This window comes from Leopardus geoffroyi, chromosome C3 (assembly GCF_018350155.1).
Source record: "Leopardus geoffroyi isolate Oge1 chromosome C3, O.geoffroyi_Oge1_pat1.0, whole genome shotgun sequence".
Classification (NCBI taxonomy): domain Eukaryota; kingdom Metazoa; phylum Chordata; class Mammalia; order Carnivora; family Felidae; genus Leopardus; species Leopardus geoffroyi.
This window is the reverse complement of record NC_059338.1, coordinates 14801065-14823725: the sequence shown is the minus strand read 5'-3', so window position 1 is coordinate 14823725 and position 22661 is coordinate 14801065. Positions and strand designations below refer to the sequence as shown.

Below are 22661 nucleotides of genomic sequence, written 5' to 3'. Positions count from 1 at the left end.
AATTGATTTGTTTCCTCAGAACGAATTGAAAATGAACGTAACACAACGTCGGAAAAATCCCTCCTGCACTGCTAATCGGATATTGTATAATGGTTGATTGCAGCTTTGCCCTGTGCTATTGCTGCCTAAATCATACATACTTACACGTTCTGGGTTCTTCCAAGAGTTTGGTGCAGTTTCAAGGACAAATGTCTTAAGGAAGCCTCTCTACTGTGCAGCAGGGAGCCTAGCTCGGATCTGATGACAAGAGAACAGTGCTAAATCTGACAACAGAGAAGGAAACTTCCTGCGTGAAGAAGAGATCTTGGAAAGTCTCAGGGTGAAAAAGGCTGCTTTAACTGTGCTGGTTGATTTGCTCCCTGGTTGTATATACACAGTAGCAGCTGATCTGTGTTTGCAGCCCTGCAGAAAGGAACCTTTACTGAAAACCAGTGGCATCACATTTCAGCGGAGCTGGTGCCGAGTTCTGGAGAGGAGAGCAACCTTTGACAACTTCACACAATTCAACCCAGCCGACTTACCACAGGTCGGGGACGAAAAGTGTCCCCCCAGCTGGGTTTCATCGCGGGTATGTTAGCGCAGTTCCTGGGAAACCAAACACCGTTACCAACTGGACTCTGGCGACCGTGTGAGGTATTCTCTGGACTTATCTTCAACGGAGCCTCTATCTCTGCTGTCCCTACCTATCGTGGACCGTATTGTCACAGAACGGCTTCTAAATGCATCCCAGGTTTTAAAGTGCATCTCCTTCTGTTTCTTACAGAACCCTTCGAATCCACGGTGTGTTACTAATCTTGGCCAGGTGACATTCTTCTGATGCCCCTCACAAATGAGCTGAGGGGGAAAAATACAGGATAGGGTAGGGTGGTAATTCATTCTGCATTCTGCTTCCCACTTCAGAGACTGGAGCTTTAACATGACTGTTTTGTTGGAGGCCATTTTGTGACCGTTCATTACAAATTGGGCACGGCTGCAAACTTCACTCGGTAGAAGCCCCTAGTGAGGCTCTGTCATGAGGCTATAGGGACACTGAGAGGAAGCGAGCGATGAAGGACACGGAATCTGCTGTTCAGTAGTGGAGTTATCTTCTCTATCACCCTTACTAGAGAAAAGAATGGAGATTCTAGACTTTGCTAACTCTAAGAGTGAAAGCAAGAGGGTGTAAGAGACAGAAAGAGTGAGGAAGAGGGAGAGAGAGACACTGACTTACTACCGGTTGCTGTAACAAACTTAATCCAAGGCACTGGTTAACCACTTGGTTATCTGTGTGTTTCTTGCTGCCCTTCTTCTCCCTCCTGTCCCTATGACAAGTCTAGGCTGTGGTATATTACATGGTATTTTCTCTCTATTGTGCGTTTTACTTCAAAGGGCAGAAATCAGAACTGACAGTTTAACAAAAGGCCACATTAAATGTGTCAGGAGGCATAGGGAAATGCTCTCCTACTTATCTGAAAGCCAGTCCAGGAGCTGCCTGGGCAACTGGTGAATTATCCAAGGCCTTTGCTATTCATTTTGGCCACGCTGTTGTTCAAAAATAATATTGCCCTGACATTTGAGAGCCCACATAATGTAATAAAAGAATGCGGGCTCCGGTGCCGGGTAGATTTAGCTCCTTATCCTGAGCCTGCTACTTCCTACCTGCATGAGGTTGAGAGTTACCTAAAATCTCTGAACGTTTCCTCATCTATGAAATGGCAACAGGATAGCTACCGGAGGAGATTGCTGTGAAGAGGTAAAAGATAACACATGTCAAGGGCTCACTACAATGCCTGGCATGCATGCATTTACAAACATTTCCTGAGCCTCCTCTGGGAGACAAGCACACTGCCATACACTGCGGGGGTGGGGGGGAGCCACAAAGTCAACTGAGACATGGGCCCTTTTCTCTAGGGCAGTCTACAAGAGCTCCCTCTTTCTTCCATCCTTCCTGTAGTTTGCATCGTCTCTATCACAAAGCAGAAAAACATTTTCAAATACTTTTCTCATTTGGTCCTCATAGCAGTCTCAGGAGGCAGATGAAGCTATACCCAATTTGCAAATGGGAAAACTACAGCTTAAAGGAGTGAGGGTCACACAGCTGGGAAATGGCAGCCTGAAAGGCAGCCCAAGCTCCGACTCTGTTGCATACTCTTCAGAGTATGTATATGAATTTGCCACAGAGCATTCGTTTGTTTTCATACTTCTGTATTATACCCTTATCCTTATTGTACTATTTCATGCATATATATTGTACTTCCCTAAAGGTCTACATGGACAGACTATACCTTAAAATGACCTTGTATTCTCCGACAGACGTACCATGATACTAAGCATACTATGTATTTAAATTTTTTCCTAGATTTACTTTTTTTTAATATTTATTTATTTTTAAGAGACAGAGTGTGAGTGGGGGAGGGGCAGAGAGAGAGGGAGACACAGAATCTGAAACAGGTTTCAGGCTCCGCACTGTCGGCACAGAGCCTAACGTGGGGCTTGAACTCATGGACCGTGAGATCACAACCTGAACCGAAGTCAGACACCTAATCGACCGAGTCAGCCAGATGCCCCCAAATTTTCCCATATTTAAAAGAAACTCAAGCTGAGTCCACTTTACTATCTCTAATCAACGTCACGGAAAGATAGAAATCCCCAGAAAATAATGATTTAGAGGTTACTTGTGGCCTTCCAGGACTCATGCCATCTATGTTTTCAATTATTTCCGAATAATTATATACATGCCAAAGTTTTCAACATTGCCTCATAATTAAACCACCCAAAGATCTCTCTCTTCATATATATTCTGTGCATTGAATTTTCATAAAAGCAATGAAATATTTACTGTTAATTTCAAACTTGATCCCAAGACGTTCTGATTTCTAGGTTCACTTCAGTTTCTAGGTTAACAGATCACAAAGTGTAGAATTCCATTGGTCATTATCTTGTGAATCAGAGCAGAGCATTGGGCAAGTCTCAGGTAGAATCCAAGAAAATTGTTGGATCTGTTTTTTTTTAGTATAGTACCTATACCAACAGCCCAAATTTCTTGAATCATTGTCTATCTACTGCTTCATGTTATGTTTTAAAATGCAGTCCAATTCTGATGGAAGAATTGGCTAGACATTTATCAGTGAATCATACATAAAAATAAAAATACTTTTGAAAGACATCTATATAGTATCTAGAGCTTGGAGTTCAAATCATGTATTATGTTAATTAGTTCTGTTGTATCCTGGAAATCTTTTTTTTAATGGAATTTATATCATTATTTACAAGTACTTACTGCCAAACAATGACTCCTTCAGCCTTAACAAAAATCCAGGAAATTCAGATTATTATCAACATCATGGCAGAAGTGCAAATGACGGGCTGTGTTTGAGACAAGGAAAACAATTTTTGAATGTTCTCTTTCTGTTTCCAGAGTCATTCATTTTTCTAAACAAGCTGTGGCCATCAGCAAGAGAAAGTAAATATGCTCCCTAGGTACTGACATTGTATATGTTAAAATATCAGACTTGCCATGTTCAACTGCCCAGCTGCATACTATTTCCTGCTTCCTCCCTAAACACAGTAATACGAAAAGTACCTACCACAGTTCGAGACTACAGTGAGCAAGAAATATGCCTACTAAAGACCACCCCGGAGCCAAAAATTGGCCTAGGACTCTGTCAAACCTGGGTTGACCCAATGACTTTTCCTCACCGCATAAAACTAAATATAGGGCTTTTTTTAAAATGTTTATTCATTTTTATCTTGAGAGAGAGAGAGAGAGAATAAGCAGGGGAGGGGCAGAGACAGAGGGAGAGAGAGAGAATCCCAAGAAGGCTCCGCACTGTCAGCGCAGGGCCTGACGTGGGGCTCAAACTCAGGAACCACAAAATCATAACCTGAGCCGAAGTCAAGAGCCAGACACTCAACCACCCAGGCGCCCCCATAAAACTAAATATAGTTTTCAAGAGCTTTTATACCCATGAATCTCACTCAACTCTCACAGCCAACTTGTAGACAGATATTTCTATTATTTACCTTTTTACAGGCAGGACAAATTCAGAGAATTTAATGATTTCACAAGACCATACAGGCAACAAATGACCCAGAAAAATGTTAAAATGGATGCTCTAATTTGTAAGTTTTCCCACACAACTAACATCCTGTACTTTCCCTTCAGGGAGAACGTGCATACATTAGTTTCCCCCTTTTTCCTTGTGGTTTCTCATCCAATGAACAATTAAACGCAGACCAGACTTACACACACACACACACACACACACACACACACACACACACACGTGTGTGTGTGTGCACACGCACTGCCTCTCTCTTCTACCTTCATATGCCTTCCGTCTTCACTTCTCCCACTTCTTGGCCAATTACTTCAGAGAATAATTTTTCTCTCCATTTTTCTTCACTCTCCTGCCTTTCAGTGCATTTGGGTGTCAAAAAACAAATCTTATCACAGGTGATAAACTTAGAAAGAGTGCTAATGCTACACTCTTCCAAGGGAAAGAAAAGCCATATACTTCGCAAGTAGCCTCTAAAAATCCTGAAAGTTTCTAAAAATCCCTTTCACGCACTCTGCAATAGTTTCCATCTATCTTCTTAACTTCCAGTTATATGTGTGTTTCTCTTAAACATCAACCCTCCAGAGTCTAGATAAATGATAAACTATCATTCAGTTTTATTGCCTTTATGTTATGTTTATCACTTGTATCATAATAGAACTCTTTTTCATATTTTTTCATCACTGATATACAATATTTCACTCCAATAAGTTAACATAGGCTTTTATAGTCTAGCCTAGGAAAGTAGTCAGCATTTAAGATTGTTTTATGTAGGGGAAAAAAGTGAGTTTTGAACAGCCATGAATTGATCTACAAATGAAAAGTTTTTATGTAAACCCGAGTGTCCAAATTTTGTAAGGTTTTCATTTCAAACCACTGCACCTGAGCTCCTTTCCTACTCTACCTGCTAATTTTTCTGGTCATGGCAAAGGCCAGACTTCAGTAAATAATTAGTTTTATCGAATGGAAATAAAAAGGAGTATAATTAATTGGTTGATTCATTACTAATCAATCACTTAATGCAGAATCACAGAAAGGAAGTAAGGTGGAGACCATCAAGTCAAACCCCTTCATCTGGAAATGAAGAACAAGAGTTCACTGGTCTTGGATAAAGAAGATAACCAGATCATACTAGAAACTATGCTCAGGACCATTTCAACTGATCCTTAGCTGAAGATCGATGTTCAGGCATATACACATTAGCGAAAGAAAGCAAATGTCTAACTGTGAGGATGTCTGATCCAAAGGATCATCAGGTATTATGTCCCATTTCTACAGCCTTTGGAAAATAAATGTTCATAGTAAATAGAAAATGAATTTCTAATCACTGAATTAAACTATTCATCTAAATAGCCAACTTTGGATTTCTCTCCACACATAATAACTTGGAAAAATATATAGCCTGTGTTTACTATAGCCACAGTCTCTAAGAAGAGCTATAACCCGCTAACAATTTTCCTGATTTATGTCTGAAAACATACAGGGCATGAAATGATTTCTGCAACCTTACATTTTCCTCAAGAACACTGGTAGACAGAAGATATATTCCAAAAATCATGTCGGATTGCTTGTTAAAGCTCCTTTTTTAATAGAAATGTGTGATAAACAATTGTGCACTCCCTACCAAAAAAAAAAAAAAAAAAAGTCATTAGATTTTTCCCCATTAAGAGAGGAAAGAGAAAAGAGGAAGGGAGAAAAGGAAGAAAAGAGGAAGGGAAGGACGGAAGGAGGGAAGAAACTCTGATAAAAGGATCTATTTTCTTAGAATGTTTATATTGTAAAAACTGATTGCCTTCTTAAGAAAGTGCAATAAATATTCTTCCAAAGAGCAGCTTGAGGATAATGTATGGTTATATACTGTAACTCACTGTACAAATGGAATTCTTGTTCTTAGTATTTAACATATATGGAAATTTGCTTTACAATCTATAATTGTGCTAATAAAAACAGGTATTTGTGAACATAAATTATACTGGTCATAAACTCAGCCTTATTAACCCAATATATCTTAGAGTGAGGTTGAATGTAAGCGGGCCGCTCTGGTAACACAGATATCTGGAAACTACTGCAGAAGTATCTATCAGAATCAGAATATGAAAGTTTTGCTATGCTTCATACAACGTTAACATCCTGAATCTGAATCTTCAAAACAATGACACATGACTGTGCCAGATATGCATATTTGCCCAGTTAGAATAATTTGTGCAAGGGAAGTAAAACAAGCACATTTATTAATTAGCACCCTTCCTAGAGTCCCACCCAGGGTTATTTATTTCAGCGTGTGTGCCATCGGAAACAGCCATAAGCGTCTGTAAGTAAATAAGATATCTTTGGATCTCCAGTGTCCTGCACTTTATCACAGAGATTCCAAAGACATTCAACCTTTTTTTTTTTACGGTAACTATGATCATTCCCTTGTTTAAATCAACAAAGTATCCTTCGTAACAGAAATATAAGCAAAGGCCTGATTGAAAACTACTGATAGGGCACCTGAGCGGCTCAGTCGGTTAAGGGTCTGACTTCAGGTCAGGTCATGATCTCGCAGTTCGTGGGTTCAAGCCCTGCATCAGGCTCTGGGATGACAGCTCAGAGCCTGGAGCCTGCTTTGGATTCTTTGTCTCTCTCTCTCTCTCTCTCTCTCTCTCTCTGCCCCCACCCCCAGCCCCCATACTTGCCCTGTCTCTTTGTCTCTCAAAAATAAATAAACATTAAAAAAATGTAAAAAAAAACTATTGATGATTCTTCTTCACAACTACAGGTTTTATACTGTATATAATGGCATAAATACACACTATTAAATACGTGTATAAGGTGTACGTGTCAGAGGGAATATGGGAGGTGAGCTTTATACCCAATACAATGGAGGAGGTAAGCTATGGAGCTAGGGGGCTTTCACAATTGGAAATCATCAGGGTTGAGTAAATGAATGACATCTAATCTCCTAGAAAAAGAAAACTTCCCTAGCTTTGTGATCAAGACACACAGAGACTTAACATTATCACACTGTGCACTTCAGGAATTTTTATTTAAAGATTTGCAAAGGCCTCTCCAGCGACCTGAATCTGAACAGCTAAAACCATCAGCCCGTATGTCTACATTCTATGTCAAAGGCCTGTGTTACTTCCTGCAATATCTCTTAAACAAGGGGCACATGGGCTTTGGCTCTCCTTTTTGGCCAACCACCATCATTGATTCCGACACAACGTACTCTTATAAATTAGACTCAAAACTAATCAAAAGAAAAGCATTCCAGAGAAAGGCCCTTACACTCTCCTACAGGACCTCACCCCCCCTCCCCCCACTAGCATGACAGCGTGACGAACACGTAGAACTTATTCATAATTCCCTGCATGACTCCCTGATTCCTCAGTCCCACTTACTCTACCGGGATGGCAGTGTTAACCTAAAAACTGAACCGCAAAGTTGAATTATCTCACAGCTTTATAAACCCGACAACAAAGTGACAAGACAAAATTTCTTTGTTCTCACTGGGGCCGGGTACATCATTTTGACTTTATAAAGATACTTTAAAGGAATTTTTAAAAATCACAATGTTATAAAACTTGGTAATTATTACTTCAAAACGACAGATTCTATTGTTCATGGAGAAATTTTCAGTTGGTTTTCTCACACCAGTGGTTCAACTGAAAGATTCACCAACTGCTCCCTGGAGAAAACAGAAGATCTGCATTTAAATGGAGATAGAGTATTTCCAAATGCACAGTACCTAGAAGGCAGATACTGTCAAGGTTTCTTAGCGAGAATAACTCAAATTGTATCAGGTACATCTCAATGCTGTGGTTATCTCCATTTGCATAGGGCTCGGTCTGTTTCCATCACATTCTTTCTCCTCTGTGCATTCTTTGTAACATTTGTCCCAAGAAGTTAACATTAAACCCTGCTCCATGGCAAAGTCCCCACACTAACAACAAGCAATTACGACTGTACATATCATTTCTGATGTGTCCAGATAAAGACCACAGAAGATAGGTTGGCCAGAAATGTTAAATAATTGAAAAGGATAATGACTTAATAGAGTAGTAAGCTTAGTTTACAATGCAGCCAATTTAAAGCCATAAAAACACCGTGTAAAAATTTTATCTTGTGGTTGACCATTCCATATCCTATCTATTATTCAAAAGTATCTCAACACTGTTTTTCTTCATTAATGTGGCTTCTGGCGTTTTCCTCAAAATCTTTGTGTTCCCACGGTTTTCCAACAATTTGGAAACAAGTACAAAATTCCTCCGTGATATCATAAATTCACCTGACCAGGATAGCGAGCTCTTCAATGTCTAACTGAAATTAATTTTATAGACCAATCTGTAAGGCCAACAGAACTAAAGCTACTTGTAGCAACACATCTGTAAACAAAAGGAGAACCTCATAATAACCCCTTTTCCTGTGACACCCTAATCCAGGGATTTGTCTGTATTAGAAAATGTCATGGGGCATCAGGAAAGTTTTGCCTTGAGTGTTCAGCTAAGGTGTGCACAGCACGTCTGTGAAGGAGAAAAAAAGAGACACTTAGGATCAATTTCAAACATAAGCCCATTATCACTGGCAGGCTCTTGCTAAAATTCTAGCTGCAACCAAAATGTCCCTGTCAACAAGGTTACAGAGAACGGCCCCAGATATTCTCAGCCACACTTTCCCCACCCTTCAGCTGTCTGCGGAGTTAGTTACACCTTATCTGGCTGTACCGCCGTCCTCACACTGATTCAAATTCAGAACTCGAAATGAAAGACGAAATATCTCCAAGATCACTTAATATTGAAACACTGTTGCAGTAATAAGCGGTACTCAGTTGGAGATGGGAACATGGTAGTCTCTTGGTAACCTTTTAATTTCTGGAAAAGTGGTACAGAATAAATTGAGTGGCACACACATAGAACCCTCATGGATCGATCTGCACTGTTTTGTTAAAGCACCACCCATCAGGAAGTGTGTTTGCTCCCCTTGCAATTCCTGTTAAAGAAGACCAGCAGGTTCCAGTACGCACCATGCACAAAGATTTAAAAGCTATTGTGACTCAATAAAGAAAACAGATCATCTGTCATCCACATTCATCGCCCCAGTCAATGCGTAGTCTTACAAGCTATCGGACGCTATTCTCAGCATACACACATCTATGTAACATGAGTTTAAAGAGTTAGGAGAGTTGTGTCAGTACAAGTAACAGTCATGGGTAACACACAAATACGTGTTTGAAAGGTCATCTAGGCCTGTTTCATGACAGACTTGACTCTTCATATCTGTAGGACAAGAAGCCCCATCAATGTCACTTAACCTACATCAACGTTTTTGTGCACCTTACTTCTGTCGGCCATTCCTCAGTCCACATTTGAGAACTGTTTAAATTTCCCTCTCTTTCCCACAATGACAGGACTGTTTCTTAGGCTGGCTAACTCATTTTGATAACATCAAATCTACTGGACAGGGAAAAGGAAAAAAGAGCCCTGCCACTGTTCCCCAACCCCATTCCCTGCCTTCCCCTTGAGGACTTTTCTTCCTCTTTTCTCTTGCCTGCTGCTTCTGAATTTGGGCATGTTCCAAACACACTCCCCTATTTGGTCTTTGGGCAGCGTGAGAAACAAAGGAGAGTTTTTCTTCAAAACTAGACCAAGTCATTCAGCTGCTCTGAAACACTTCAAAACATCCGCATGTCTCTTGATCCTGACTTAAAGTATTAAGCAGTGGTGTTTTGAAAGTAGTAGGAGGTCATGTGTGGACCTAACAGCTCCTCTCAACTCACATGCTGAGAATTTTTCCTTTTCCTTTCTTCTTCTTCTTTTTTCTTTTTTCTTTTTTGTCAATTTTTTTGTAAAGAGAGACAGAGAGAAAAGGTGCTATTTTCAACATTGCCCCCTGGTTCAGGTTGGCAAAATCATGTGCTTTCTGTGTGTGCCTGTGTCTTATTGTACAGCCACTGGTCCTGCTACTACAACACAAACACAGCAAACGTGCCTCCCTAGTTTCAGCAGACCCATGTGGCGATTCACAACATAACCGAAGCAAGCACAATAAATAAACACATACATAATCATTCCACAGCACTGAGGCATGCGGGGGTTTCTCCCAGGCCCTTCCGGACTCTTCCAGAATTGCTCATTAAGATTCTGAAAGGGGGGAGGGGGGTGCAGCTAGGAAAAGGTTGCCGGAAGGGAGAAGAGAAGGGGAGGAGGGGGGATTTGCCCTCTGTGTCTTTCTCTCTCTGAGAATCTCCCATCACCAAACATGGAGGGGGTGGGGGGGGGGGACTCTATCCTGCAGACGCTTCTGACATACTTGAGGGGGAGAACGGGGGCAGGTGGTTTGAAATACTTAAATGATGGTCGGGTGACCTCCGTGCAACTTCAGGGACTGCCTCCCTCGGGAAGGTGACCGGGATGGGGAGCCGGGAGGGAATGAGGCATAGAGGACAGGAGGAGAGACACCCGGGACCACGGCAGCAGCAATCACCAGAAGGATTTTCCAGCTCACGACAGCAGTCCTCAACTCCTCACACCACCCTCTCCCCCAACGACCCCTTCCCCATCGCCCCTCCCCCGCCAGAAGCCCGGAAGACTCACCCCAACCCCTGTCAGTCCAGTGCCCTAACTCTGCCCTCACTCTTTGCCACTTTCCCAAGCCTGAAGTCTCTATCCAGGGAGGGGGATGGGAGAGGTGTTTAAAGAACAGATCTCACTGACATTAGAATTCATCTGTGTCTCCGGCACACGCACGCTGACAGTTTTGCAGTCATGGCAAGGCAGGTCTACAAGAGATGGACGGTACTTATGGTTGTGTTATTGAGGGAGGGGTTGCTTTTTTTTTTTTTTTTTTTTTTTTCCAAGAGACTCTAAACAAGTGAAGGGGGAAGGAGGTAGCAATAGCGATTTCCACCAGGACTGCAAATCAAGAATGCCCCAGATGCCAATGTCTGTCTCCAGATGTTGATGATAAGGATTTGGACCAGTTACCTTGGCAGGGTCAGAACTGCAGCAGCTTAACCAGGTGAGTCGTCGGGGATTTTAAAGAAGCCGAAGCCGGTTTCTTCGGCTACGAAAGTCTACAGAACCCCCATGCAGGAACATTGCACATCTTACACACGCCTCCTTTAACTGGGCTCCCGCGACCTCAGCAGGCGAGGGGGTGCTGGCCGGCCCGCCGGTGGCAAGGGCACGGCCACCCGCTCTGCCCCCGCGGGCGCGGGGCCGGCCTGGCCCCCGGGGTCCGCGTCGCGAGCGGCTGTGCACTCACCGAGCCGGGCTGCGAGGGGCAGAGGGGCGCCCGCGGCTAGCCGGAGCGCCGAGGCGCCTCCCTTTTCTCTTGGTAGCGTCGGTCCGCACTCCCTGTGACCCAGGACGTCATGATGCCTGTCTGTTTTCTCAATGATAACTTGGCAGAAGAAGACAGAGGCTGCCAGGTTCTCCTCGGGTGGTTACTTGGTATGTGCACGTTTCTGTTTGCATGCGTTTCTCGCTCCCTTTTTAAAAATAAATATCTGTGTTTAAAAAAAAAAATCCCCGGCACTGTCATGATTTGATTGCATTACTGCGTTGGCATCACTGACGCCTCTGGGTGTGTGTGTGTCTGTGTGTGTCTGTGCGTGTGGGGTTTTTTGCCCCTTTAAATCCTGCTGCTGCCGCCGCCGCCGCCGCCGCCGCCGCAGCCGCTGCAAACGGAAAGCAAGCATGCGTTCATCTTTTGTCTTTCATTTTACCTTCAGGGTGACATTCAGTGCCAACTGCTCCCTTTTGACCGTCGCCAATCCCCGCCTGGGCAAAATAAATTTTCAAAACGTGGGGGGAGGGGAAGGAACAGCCCCTCGGCCCGAGCGCGGGGCTCCGGATTCCTTCCGCTAGCGGACCCCCAGCCGCACCCGACCCACCTCCCGCCCCTGAAAAACCATTTTCCCCTCTACCCACCGGGCCCAGGCAGAGAACTGGCACCAAGACAGCGAGGAGCATCCACCCCGGCCCAGACACTCATGTTCGCGGCTGGCACTTGCTGACTTGCATCTCAGTTGCCTTCTGAGTGTGTAGGCCTCTCACAACTGGAGCTATTTTTGTCTCCCAGAGATGTTCTTTAAAGCCTTTTAAAAATGGGAAGGGGGCAGGGAAGAAAGAGAGGGAGAGGGAGAGAGACACAGAGAGAGAGAGAGAATAAAAGCCCAAGCCCCCTCTTTGAGGGGGCCCTGCAGACACATCAGGAAGTCTGGGGGGCTCCTGGCACCTGACCCACCAGGGGAGTTTGAAAGGGCAGAAAGGATAACTAGGTTTTCATCTGAATTCTTCTACAACAGCAGGAGAACTTTGTCTTACGGCAAAGATATTGTTGCCGGCTTTCCACTGCATTTGTCATTTTTTATAATTACGCTCTCTGGAATCCGTAGGAAAGGTCTCCACAATAACCCTTAATATTTATTTCTGCAAACATGAGAATGTATTTTAGATGGTGTGGCCACGTGACCGGTACAGCACAGAGCAGGTCTTTTATAATATTTAGTTTCTGTCATTTGTACACGGGTCTGTTCTACGTGGCTTCTATTAATCATAACATTGCACATATCAATCACCATATGCGCATTACTGAAAAATAAAAATCTAGTGCCAGGTTTGGCAAATACTTGGCCCTTCTTTATCGTTAATTCCCCGTCTGGAGTAGAAGAATGGGCTTGGGAATTTTGTTCCATACGCTTCTTTTTTGTTGACCTTGGTCACCATCATGGATTGGTAAAGTCACTATTCCCACGGATTCCCAATCCCAAAGATGACAGCAGGAGCCAAGGTTGCAAAAAATAAAGCGTGGGAGAGAGTGTCAAATCTGAAAAGCAAAGCTGGTGGGGAGAAAAACTTTTGATCTCATCCAAGATAATCTGCAGCTGCTCTAGGTTTGAGACTAGTTTGCCTGCTTGAGAGGTTGGCTACACTTGATGAAAATAACCGGTAACTTGTTAGGTCTTTTCCCTTTTTTAGTCTTTTCCCTCTAGAGTCATATGCCAAGAATCACTAAGCAAATTCCATAGGGAGGGTACTGCAATTCTGCAAAGATCAGACAATCAGAATCGGAGAAGAGCCTCACCAAAGTAGGCCCAAGAGGGTCTGAGGACTATTGACCAGTAGACAGATCCCCAAACTTGACTGGGGTGCTGCTTCACCCTTAACAATTGGACACAGCCCTCTGGCTCAGCTTATCGGTCTCCTTGCAATGCCAGAAGAATGAACTGGTGCAGTCTTGTCTAGTGCGTAGAGGGCATCAGTGTCAAGGAAGGCAAGGGCCTATTTGTAGTGAGCGGCTATTGATGTTATTGGTAACTTTTTAGCATAGCGTTCAAGAGAGGCTCGTTAATATTCAAGCTACCAACCTGGTTCTCCAGCTTTATTACTTCTTATTAGCCTTAGAACAGGACCTTTAAAGCCTCACTGGCAAAAAAAAAAAAAAAAAAAAAAAAAAAAAAAAAAAAAAAAAAAAAAGAACCATAAAAATTTGACTAACTTTAATCCCTTGAAAATCCTTTTTTTTTTTTTTTTTTTTGCCCGGACAAATGCCTTCCACGCTAGTTGCCACCAATCAACATGCCACTGCAGGCAGCCAGGGGGTGAGATGTTTGAGCAATGAGCAAAGGGGTAGATCTAGGCAGAGGACTCCAGTTGGAATAGATCCTTCCTAAACCGGATTCTCTTAAGCCACCTCTGGCTAAGAGCTGCTCTCTGTTGTTTATTCAGACTACGTTCAAGTCTTTACTTTCTGGCTTCACCCTAAATATAATAGTTAATGTTGTCGTAGCATGTTCAGCTTAACTTTCCAACCAAACCAAAGGGCAAGACAAAAATGCTTACTAAGATGGATGGAATGCATAAAAGTCGTGGTCCTAAACTTCGCTAGTGTTTAGAATTTGTCAATCCAATTAAATCTTCTCAACAAAAACATGAGAGAAGGATTGTAGGTATCCTCATTTTACCCCCAAAAAACTGAGGCACAGAGAAGTTAAGTAATTCGTCCAGCCTTACCCAGCTGGGATCCAAATTCAAGTGCCCTGAGCCCTCACTATCAAGCTCTTTACCTGTTCAACTTCATTCAACCTCCTCACATCTTGCACCCATGGTTCAGTCAGGCTGCATATCCACTGCCCACCTCACACCCTTTGTTAACCTCAACGTCACTGCTCAAGCATTCAGTGCCCCCTTCTGCCTCTTTGCTATTCAAGTTCTATCTATTGGTCAAGGCCAAGTTCAAGTCCTACTTTGCCCACAAGCCATTATTTACTATTAGTGGGTGTATTGATCATTCTCTCTCTGTTCTACGCTGTTCACTTCTATGTATGACTTCACTATTCTCTGTTTCTGGGTTTATTTTTTCATCTCTTCTTCATCTCCCGATTCCTTTCTAACAGCATTATGCATTTTTTCCCTGCTTCTTCCGGTTTGCCTAAGTATAACACTGGCTGTCATTAAATAGCTTCTGATGTACTAATTGACACAAAACTGCCCTTTGGAGAGCTAAGATGTCACTTCAATCTGACAGAAGCTGGAAGTATTTTATGTAGCAAAAGTTTTATCCTTTTTTTTTTTTTTTCGTTTATTTATTTTTGGGACAGAGAGAGACAGAGCATGAACGGGGGAGGGGCAGAGAGAGAGGGAGACACAGAATCAGAAACAGGCTCCAGGCTCTGAGCCATCAGCCCAGAGCCCGACGCGGGGCTCGAACTCACGGACCGCGAGATCGTGACCTGGCTGAAGTCGGACGCTTAACCGACTGCGCCACCCAGGCGCCCCAAAAGTTTTATCCTTTTAACTGAAAACATTGCAAACTTGTTTCTCTATACTTCAGATAGTCCCTAGAAAACAGCTAAGTAAAATCAGAGGTGAAATTATTTAATTGGAGAAGCATATTATGATGAGGTAGAATTTAATGAGTGTGTGTGGGGGGGTGGACAAAACTTAATCATTTTTAGCCATTATGAGCCTCTCTCTGCTATATTTTGAATTTTCTGAGTGTCAGATTAATTTCTCTGTTTAGAAAGATAGGAAAATAAGTGAGAATCACTTATCAGACCTGTGATCTCTTATTGCATCTGCTACTGACTGGCTGTGTGTAACTTCTGGCAAATTATTTAATAACTCTGGGCCTCAGTTTCTCTCTTGCACAAGAAGAGATTTAATCAGTCTCCAAAGTCCGTCCACTCTAAGCTTCTACAAATCTGAAACAGGATGTGGGAGAGAATGAAAGAGAGGGCTCAGCCTAGGAACCCTGGGTTTTTTTTTCTTTTTCTTTTTTTTGAGGATATAAAAAAATATGCTAAGGAGCTCAGGTAAAGTTAATAAAGATCATATTTCTAATTTCTGAGTATACTTAAGGATAGCTCAGGAAAAAATCCATATACAAAAAAATGTTCAAACTTACATTTTAAAAGATAGTCTCTGGGTGCCTGGGTAGCTCAGTCGGTTAGGCGTCCGACTTCGGCCCAGGTCATGATCCCGTGCTTTGTGGGTTCAAGCCTGGCATCAGGCTCTGTGCTGACAGCTTGGAGCCTGGAGCCTGTTTCAGATTCTGTGTCTCCCTGTCTCTCTGCCCCTCCCCTGCTTGCACTCTGTCTCTCTGTCTCCCCAAAATAAAAATAACTATTTTTTAAAAAATTTTAAGATAGTCTCTTTTATATGAGATAAAATAATTAAGTATACCAATAGCCCACCCTATCAGCTAGAATGTTATTAAATTATCATTCATGCTTGCTTATAACTTTCTTTCTAACACAGTCGTATTGTTTTACAGATCTTATTTGATATGAATGCATTTTTTTGCCTGGATGCCTTAATCTCCTGGTTAGCTTGAATTAAATCATGAAGTTAGTTAAAGAGCACAGGTTTACAGTGAAGAGACTCAGGGGTTAGAACCAGAGCAGGATCACCTACATATTTCCTCATTGCAACTAACTCTGGGAAAGCCTCTCTCCGCATTCCTTTCCTTATTTATCTCTATCGAATACTTATAACTCCTTGGCTCTCTCCAGTTTTTGTTAGGATAAAATGAAATAGCAGAAGAGAAAGCACTCTTCCAACATAACAAAATATTATCATGGCAGATGGACCGTATTTTACACCAGAGTTGATTTTCTAAAAAATTTTACAAAGTTAATAGAACCTAAGGTCCCCTAGCTGAGAATCTCAGTTAACTTCTATTTACTACTTACAGGACTTCACAAAGGTCTATAGCTAGCTGAAGGAAGAATCAGGATGATTGTGCAGAAATCACTTTGTCCCAGGCCACACTCAAGGCCTGGTACACACCGTGGGAAAATAGTACAGCCAATTGCAACAACCAGGACCAGGGTAATTAGGATACCTATTTAAAATAAATTTATACCATGCGTCTCTCATGAAAAAAATAAAAACGTTTGCATGAGGCAAGGGCGCTCAAGCCAGACTGCATGATAGCTCTAGTCTAGGGATCCATGGACCGATTAAGTCTTAAGGTTGTAGGCAAAGTATGTGTATGGGTGTGTGGGTGCACAAGTGCGCGTGCAAGCATGCCTGCAAGTGACGCCATTATTCTCAAGAAAAGGCGGATAACTTTCATCACATTCTGAGGAGGGATCGTGACTCCAGAAAGGTTAAGAACCACTGAGGTAAGAATAGTTTATTTTAAAACTGAACTTAAGGAGAATAATACATTCCTTTAAGCCGAATGCTGTGCTGACTATACACGGGCAATGTATTAATAATCACCTGTGTTCAGAATGATGGCCTTGAGACCCAATAAAAGCTTCAATCATCAAAGAAATTTATTGTCAGGGTATTTTACATAACTTACACAGGACAATGTATCGGCCTTTTAGAAAGATTTGAATATGAAATAAAATAAGACAAGGCTTTTGGTTTTGTTTAAGCTGGTTGGACCATTCTCTGTGTGCTAAGAAAGATGAACCGAGCACAGGAAAATACTCATTGTTTCTAGGAATACGGGTAAGGTCCACTCAGCTGTGGAGTGGCAAAAAATGAGGGTCTGAAACAGAATTGCGGCAGTGAGGTGGCTTGGAGGGATATTTGGCAGGGATCTGGAATCGACAGACTGAATTATCTGGCTTGGACAACTAAATTAATGGTAGCATGTTAAAGAGGTACAAATTAAGCTTATGCTAAGAAAATAATGAATTTGGTTTGGGATATGTTAGGTTTAAAGGCCTGTGAAATAGCCAGATTCCACTGGCCTTGGGAAAGATTTAGAAGAAATCTGTGGCTGGAGAAATTTCTTTGGGAATTATTAGTGAATGCGCAGTGGTACGAACTGGTAATAAGGTGGGGTGGAGAGGGAGGATTAGGAATGCAAATGACTTAGGAGCATCTGAAATAAAATTGCATTTATTTGAATAAAATCTAATTTGTGAAATATGAAGTCATATAATACCCAAGGCTAAATAGTGTTGGTGATTTTAAATATTTATAGACACCTGTATCCGTACCATAAATCTCTGAATAGGACTATACATCTCAGATTTTATTTTACACCTAGGGCTTTCTGGAGTTCTTCATTTCAAGGCTCTGTTTTTCATTCGAGATAGTGCATTCGCTGCCTGGGTTCAGAAGGGAGAAAGACTCTTCTTTGGCAACCAGGTTCAACTGGAAAAAATCATCAAGATGTCACCTGATGCCGCATGTTACAACTATGTTCTCAGCTACGTGACCCTGCCAGTTGCTGAACCAGCAGAGGTAACTCAGCGTCATGGAAAGAACACTTAAACTTGGAGTCAGAACACTTGATTGGGAGTCTAATTTCTGCCTCTTACTGCTGTTGTGATCCTGGGAAAGTCATTCAACTGCTTCCACCCTGGATTTCCTCCTTGGCAACTGCCCTCGGGGAGTGATCCCTCCGGCACTGGTGTCCTCGTGACTACCAGTTGGGTAGAGTGAGGAAACCCAACGGGATGAACTCTTCTAGGATGTCCTCTCCCACTCTCCTCTCTGTGACAGCCCAGTGGGCCCCATCACCCCTCCTCCCCACCTCCATCAACACACTTCCATGACTATACTCACCTTACTTGAATTATTGTTCATATGTCTGCCTTTGCTGCTCAGTGGTAACTGCCTTCAGTGTAACAGAGATTTTAGTTATCTTTTACTCCTAGTGCCTAACACACAGTAGGTGCTCCACGAATGTTAAATGAATAAACTGTTATCAGGGGGAGAGCATGTGCTGACATCTGTTCCTATTCCATGAAAATTCTTTAGATAATCTGAGAAGTGGAAAAGCAGGGCCAGCCTTACCCATAGGCCATAAACTGTACTATACCAGTGCTTTGCTCAGAAGGGGCCTCTCTCTGTTAAAACTCCTGCATATACTGCTTATTATGCTACTTTTATGAATACAATTATTATAAGGGAATAAACTAGGCCATTTCCTGGTCATATTTAAACATAAAATGCAAAACTGCGCTTCCCTCCAAAAAACATATCAACACTGACTTTGTTTGACGCTAACACATAAATGCTGGATACCAGATTTTTCCAGAGAGCTAAGGTGAAGGAAGATAAAGAGGGTGGGAGACAGCCCTGGGGACAGGAAGGAGGGCTGAATGGCTATCACAGAGTGGCAGAAAGGACCCAGAACACAGAACCGAAGGTCCTGTCTCAAATTCCTGGAGAATGATCTTAAGCTCTCTGTGATCAGTTACTGTGTCTTTAAAATGGAATCATAATGTTTCAGTAACAGAGTGACCAAGGGGATTGAATGACATAATGTATAAAAGGCCCTGATGCCCTGTCAAAACAGGTGCCTGATAAAAGTAAATTTTCCTCCCTCCCTTTCTTCCTGCCTGTCTGTTTACCCTTCCAGAAGAAAAAGGAACCAAATTCACTGATTCACAACCATGATCAACTTGTAACCTTTATTCTTGTCCAGGGTACTAAAAAAGAATCACAAGGGACTTATACCAGTAGTCTCCAAACTTTGGGGCACACTGGAATCACGCTGGAGCTTTAAACAATCTTGATTCTCAATTTGTACCCCACAGCAATTATATCAGAACGTCTGAGGGTTGGAGTCAGGTAATGGTATATATTTTTTAAACCTTAAGTGATCCCAGCAGACACCAATGTTTGGGAACCACTGGCTAATGCAGAGAAGTGGGCCTTTGGCCAGTGAATTAGTCTAATTGGAGCCTGATGCTAATAAGGCACAAGTTTGGATTCGGGTCCAGGAGAGCAGCTCTTCACTCCTCCACAGACCCAGGATTCTTGCTCCTTCTCCTTCAACCCTCTTTGGCAAGCTCTTTATAAAAGAACCCTAGACAGGGTAGTAACAGGAGACCGACTCATCCCAAGTACCAAAACAGCAAATAGAAAAGCACATAAGACACCTGTATTTGTAGTACTTTACAATTTAGAAAGTGCTTTAACCCCTGATTTTATTTAATCTTCAACTTTGCACAGTTGGTATTATCATGCCCAATTTACGGATGATGAAACCAAAACCAAGAGAAGTTCAACTCGCTCAGGGAAAATGGCAGATTCAGGTCTCACGCTTATTCCAGAATGGATGCAATTTTCCTGGACCATGCAGCTCCAGAAACCTTACTGGTTGCCGGGGTCATATCCACATTGGAAGGATGGCTCAGAGCTATGGTCTAGCCACTCTGCCATGTTAGGAAAGGAGGCAAGAAGGGAGGGAGGGAAAGAAGGAGGGAGGAAGAAAAATATTTTAAATATGTTTGAATTAAATAGGTTTCTCTCCAACAGGCTTTTCAAATTATTTAATATGCTAACAAGCACTGTAAATATCTAGAAATTATTATTTCCCAACTTATTGGACAGTGAAACCCTTTTTAAACTCAGCATTTCTTAGGACTAATGTCCCATGGGGTGCCATTAATAGCTGCTTTCCTCACCTCCCCCAACATTTGCTGAGTGTCACCCCTTCAGAGAGGATGCTCCCCGCCCCCACCAAACCCCTTATTTAAAACAGAAACACCACCTTCTTCTCCCCAGCCCAGTCCTCCCCACCTGCTTTCCTGTTTTGTTTTTCCCATAATCCTTAACACCTTCCAAAATAGCTCACAGGTTTACTTCTTTATTTTGTCTACTATCTGCCTCACTCTGTCTATACGCTCTAATGAGGGCAGGGCTTTTTCTAGCTATTTTTTTCCCACTGTGATTTCACTAGCACCCAGAAGCGTACCTGGCCCAGAGTAGGTATTCAACAAGTATGTGTTAAAGAAATGAAGGAGGGCGCCTGGGTGGCGCAGTCGGTTAAGCGTCCGACTTCAGCCAGGTCACGATCTCGCGGTCCGTGAGTTCGAGCCCCGCGTCGGGCTCTGGGCTGATGGCTCAGAGCCTGGAGCCTGCTTCCGATTCTGTGTCTCCCTCTCTCTCTGCCCCTCCCCCGTTCATGCTCTGTCTCTCTCTATCCCAAAAATAAATAAACGTTGAAAAAAAAATTAAAAAAAAAAAAAAGAAATGAAGGAGGAAAAAAAAAAGGAATGAAGGAAGGGCCAAAGAGAAAGGCTCTGTGGAAGAAATTCAAATAAAGGTATCTTCTCCTTAGGGTCCCTTTACAGAGATCTTTTCTGATTGTAGTTATTCCTAGAATACAATCTAATGGGGTGGATATGATCCCTACCTTACAAAAAAAATAAAATTAGAATTAAAGCAATTAGACCTGTAAGCAGAGCAAAAAATTGGTTAAGCAAAAAGATGGTTAAACTGGAATTGATTCTTTTTAATTTTCTGTGTAATTATTGTGAGATAAAGTGTATACGGCAGATGTTTCCAACAGTATCTGGGAGACCTAACAGGAACATGGATGGCCATGCATTAATCACACCAAGGCCTAATGTATCAGGCCAGGAAACTATTTTCCACCTACCAAAACTATCCAAGCTGAGATATGAAACTTCAGCAAGCCCCAGATATAACAACGTTAATCACTGCCTGAATTCAGATTCCCCATAGGTCAAATCACGTTCTGAGAAAGGTTCCATACAAGTCTAGTGGAAATCGGCCTATAGCTCAGGTGTCAGTAGGGTCCTCCCACCCCACTTCCCAAGGCCTCCGCCTTATAACCACACATGGCATCACTGTGGAGCTGTTCTCTATAAAGGTCAAAGTGCAATTCAAATATAAGCATGGATGATGACGGTCCATGGTGCTCAGAAAATGACCCAACTGGCCGATTCCTCTCCAAACACAAGAGTAATGATGAAGCGGAGAATACATACTAATAATATTGCATGCGTGCTCTGCTCCTCTATGTTTCCTTTTTATCCAGAAAAACCACATTTATGAAGGCAGGCTCTTTTAGTAATAAAGGTGGTGTTTATTAAACACATCAGAGTCTACAAATCCAAATGAGCAGTTCCCTACAAAATAGTCACTTGGGGAGGCTATGTGATGACCTCAGTGAGGCTGTGATTGCTTCAAACATTTTGGGAATTCCTCTTTTAAAATCACCTTCCTAGCTGTTTTAAAACTCACAAGAAAACCAGTATCATTCTTTTATGGCTGCACTTTACGTATCAAAAATGCCACATTTCAATCCCAGTAGTCTTAGTTGGTCGGAGTAGTGGGTAACAAACTGGTTGCCCATCAGAATCTCCCAGTTTGCCAGACTGGCCCTGATTCACCATGCAGTAGGTCAGGGCTGGGAATTGGGATTCTGTGGTTGAGTAACCATCTCAGGTGATTCTGATGCATCCAATTTTCTTTGTGAACTGTGGGTGTATGTGCCTTGCTGCTAGGACAGGGTTTGGCATCTGAACCACGGCCTGAGCCAATTAACTTTCCTCTACAGCCATGACGCCAAAACCTCTAACATCCAATTACTCATTCTCTTCCCCAACAACTACTGACCCCTTCCTATTTGTTCTACAAAGAGGAACTGTTGGCAAGAGAAAGCCCCAAATGAAAGAGTGTGAATGGTTAGGTCAAAAACATCCATGTTGGACACATCCTCTTTCTCGTCATTCTTTTTTGACCAACTTCATGGCTTCACCCTCTGCTTTGGAGACAGTCCAAAAGAGAATAAAAGTATAGGCAACAGAATAAAATTGCCTGGAGTCAAACTCTTGCTTGACCACTTAATCAGGTGACCTGGGACAAGTAACTTACCTGCTTTGTGCCTCAGTGTTCCTCATCTGAGATGTAACTAATCTGAGTACCTATATCCTAGGAATGCTGAGAGGATTGTGTGATATAATATATATTAAATGTTCAGCACAGCACTCATAGTTTTCAGAAAATATTAACTATTATTTTTTAACTGTTTTTAGTACTTATGTGCTAATCATTCCTAAATTATAAATTCTAGATCTGAAATCCCAACCTCTTATTGCTTACCATTAATATATACACACCCATCACCATTTCAAACTTATCAGATGAAAACTTGAATTAAATATTGGTCTAACTTTTCAAATTTATTCTAGCATATTTGTTCTAATTTTGAGTCAATCTACCATTATCCGTAGACTCATTAGGTACCAAACCAAATTTATCTCAGATTTTTTTCTTCTACCTTACTCTACCTCCCATGCCAGCAAATACACATACACCCACCCACCTGCACATTCACTTAGTTATAAAGTCTTCTTGATTTTACCTCAATGATTTTTCTTTCCACTTTGTGCGTGTGTGTGTGTGTGTGTGTGTA

At 42.3% G+C, this 22661-nt stretch overlaps 1 protein-coding gene and 1 long non-coding RNA gene across 10 annotated transcripts in view; one reads left to right on the top strand and one right to left on the bottom strand.

The window, feature by feature from the left end:
• ESRRG (estrogen related receptor gamma) overlaps positions 1–22661 on the bottom strand; it is a 627347-nt gene that overhangs the window by 570078 nt on the left and 34608 nt on the right. Inside the window, exon 1 of one of the 9 annotated variants that reach the window (XM_045455763.1) lies at positions 11948–12044. The exons of 2 other annotated variants lie outside the window; for them this stretch is intronic. The gene's annotated coding sequence lies outside the window, so the exon portion shown is untranslated. Of the gene's footprint in view, positions 1–144; positions 594–10609; positions 10635–10999; positions 11139–11279; positions 11376–11947; positions 12045–22661 lie in introns of those variants that run through there. 6 more of the 9 variants (XM_045455767.1, XM_045455770.1, XM_045455769.1 and 3 more) reach the window with 6 other exon arrangements.
• On the top strand, positions 11354–18433 carry LOC123586520. Its single transcript, XR_006706850.1, has 3 exons — positions 11354–11467; positions 15795–16647; positions 17532–18433. It is a non-coding gene; the product is annotated as an uncharacterized LOC123586520 (long non-coding RNA).